Source organism: Chrysochloris asiatica, unplaced genomic scaffold (assembly GCF_000296735.1).
Source record: "Chrysochloris asiatica unplaced genomic scaffold, ChrAsi1.0 scaffold00115, whole genome shotgun sequence".
Taxonomy (NCBI): Eukaryota; Metazoa; Chordata; class Mammalia; order Afrosoricida; family Chrysochloridae; genus Chrysochloris; species Chrysochloris asiatica.
This window is the reverse complement of record NW_006408633.1, coordinates 5,594,227-5,597,368: the sequence shown is the minus strand read 5'-3', so window position 1 is coordinate 5,597,368 and position 3,142 is coordinate 5,594,227. Positions and strand designations below refer to the sequence as shown.

General features: G+C 46.2%; 1 pseudogene; it reads left to right on the top strand.

The window, feature by feature from the left end:
- Positions 1-2,196, top strand: part of LOC102824238 — a 187,508-nt pseudogene extending 185,312 nt beyond the window's left edge.
- Positions 2,197-3,142: the final 946 nt, after the last annotated feature.

Here is a 3,142-nt window from a genome sequence, read left to right as displayed (position 1 = left end):
CCCTTCAAGTGTCTATTTTACAATGGTATGCAAGGGAAAACAAGGTTCAAAAGACAGCCAAGCACAGTGGATCTATTTTGACTCATAGCAACCCTGTATAGGATTTCCAAGGTTATAAATCTTTATGGAAGCAGAAAGCCTCATCTTTCTCCCAGCAAACAGCTGGTGGGTTTGAGGCTAGCAGTCAAGTACTTATCCTACAATGCCACCAGGACAAAACCTCAGGCTGCTCTGATTCTAACATTTACCTGACACTCATCTGAACTTGCCACATACTTGGAATCTGTGCCTTGAATTACACAGCTGTCATCAGAGCCCAGCTTGATTTCCATCCGCTTTCCCAGTGAGCCTGACCCCTAGATGTGACTTCAGCTTCCTTCCTGAGTTGGTCCCACAGAAATTCCCAAATGCCTCATGCTCAGGCATGCTGAACAATGATCAAAGCTCTTGATCTCTCAGGTCATTTTCAATCTCATGTTGTTATAACAGAAAGTAGATCAGTGCTTACCTAGTGCTGAGGTTGGAGGCACAGTGAAGAGGTAAAAGAAAGCCTTGCAGTGCTGGATAATTCCATTATTTCAATTGTGATGATGGTCTGTGGATATATACATGTCTTGGGGGGCAATGTTAGATCAGTGGTAGAATTCTCTCCTTTCATGTGGGAGACCCGGGTCCAATTCCTAGCCAGTGCCACCTGAGCAGCCACCTGTTATCAGTGGAGTTTGCATGTTGCTCTGATACTGAACGGGTTTCAGCAGAGCTTCTAGACTATGATGAACTATAACAAGAAGGGCTTGCAAATCTACTTCCCAAAATTAACCAATGAAAACCCTGCAAATCGTAATAGTCCATTCCACAAAAGTAGATTACAGGGTTTGTGCTAGAGCGGGCAATGTTTCATTCTGCTGTGCATGGGGTCTTTGTAAGACAGCAGCTAAAATCAACAGCTAATATCAAAATATATCAAAATGTACACATTGAATCTTTCCATTGCGCTCCTACATTACATTTGTTCATTTGTGATTTTCTTGGTAAAGTGAAGGGTTAGCTAAACAAGGAAAACCCCCAATGAGAAGAGCCAGCACAGTAACAGCATCTATGGGCTCATGTGTATCAGTTGTGAGGATGGTGCAGGACTGGACAGTCTTTTGTTCGTTCTGCAGCATCACCACAAGTTGGAACCGACTCAACAGCACCTAACAACAACTGTACTTCCATAAAGCTGCTATTTGTTTTTAAAAAATGATATTAATGTTTCCTTCTCATAGTTTGTTTTTTGTCAATCAAGAAATCAATTATAATGCATGGAGGGGATTGTAACCATAGCAATGAAACAATATACGATAGGATGAATGTAAAACTAATGTTCTCCCATGTAAACTATCACATAATTCACATTAAAACATTAAAAAAAAAGAAAGAAAAGAAATCAATTACAGTCTTGGAGCTGTTGCTGCGGAGTCCAGACTTCACCACTCACTGCTGCCACTTGCCTGCCCAACGTTTACTCCTGACTCCATCCTGTTCCAAAAGCAGTATGGCAACTCTCAAGGATCAGCTGATTCAGACTCTTCTTAATGAAGAACAGACCCCGCCGCCACCACCAGAATAAGAATTTGATGGCGAGAGCCTGGCCTCAGTTTTCAATGAAGGCCTAGAACTACCAGAGGATGAAGAGGAGCAGAAGAAAACGGAAGAGAGCAAGGCCAAGTTTGAGAACCTCTGCAAGCTCATGAAGGAAATCTTGGATAAGAAGGTTGAGAAAGTGACAATCTCCAACGGGCTACTTCGATGTGACTAGTACATATGGCTGGACAGCCATTATGGCAAGGATTGTGAAAGACCAGGCACTTTGGGACAACTCTACAATGGGCTACATGATGTCCAAAAAGCACCTGGAGATTAATCCAGATCACTCCTTCATAGAGACACTGAGGCAGAAGGCTAAAGCAGACAAAAATGACAAAGCTGTCAAGGACGTGGTGGTCCTGCTCTTTGAAACTGTACCGCTCTCTTCTGTCTTCTCCCTTGAGGATCTCCAGACCCACTCCAACTGTATCTACCACATGATGAAGCTGGGCTTCGGCATTGATGAAGATGAAATGTCAGCTGAGGAACCCAGTGCTACTGTTCCAGATGAGATCCCAACCCCTCGAGGGTGATGAGGATGCATCTCGCATAGAAGAAGTAGATTAGGCATTTCTACCTACAAAAACTTGTGCCCTCTATATAGTGTCCCTGTGGTTCCCACAGCAGCCTTGAGTGGCTCTGTCCTACCTGGCTCCATCTGCTGATAACTTGTTGTTGTTGTTGTTATGTGCCATCGAGTCGGTTCCGACCCATAGCGACCCTGTATAGGGTTTCCAAGGAAACGCTAGTGCGCTTGAACCGCCAACTTTGCAATTCAAACAATTTTGCAGTCTGGTGCATTAACCACAGCGCCACACCAGGACTCCAGGAGCTCCTATAAGGAACACTTAAAATCAAGCTTCCAGAAGACCACTGCCTTGGAATATATATTCTCTGATTCTCGCACTCTTGTGAGAGAGTGGTCCTTGGGGTCTGTCTCCTAGATTTGGCAACCACATTGACATCTCTGATTCAAAACAGACTTGAAAAGTGTGGGATGAGTCAGTGACGACTAGACACATTTCCTGGAAGAAAGAAAGCAGTGATATCCCCGTCCAAGGAAATCCAGCAAGTTGGAGGGAGGACAGGCCTCGCTGCCATCTCTGGATCACCTTGTGGGCTAGTGAGAGAACTCTGGAGTCAGGCTGCCTTTCAGAACCAGAGGAGCCGCGCAGAAGAGGGGAAGGAGCAGTTCTGGCGCTTGGGCGCCTGTTACCTTTTCATGCAGAGGGTCAGTCCACAAACATGAGCCAGGATCCCAGCTGCCCTCCAGAGCCTTCCCCTCTCCCCTGCAGGGCGCGGGCCAGAGGAGCCGAAAGTGGTGGAGTAGGTGGCTCCGGGACCTGCATGACCACCCAGAACGCCTATGAACTGTCTCCAGCGAATTCGCAAACTCTCGTCCCTTTATAGATGATGACTAAGTCCACCCAGAGGCAGCCTGCAAGGGAGGGGCAGGGTCCAGAGCGGACTGCTGGGGGCCCTTCCCTTCCCCTTGAGTTGACTGTGGATTTGC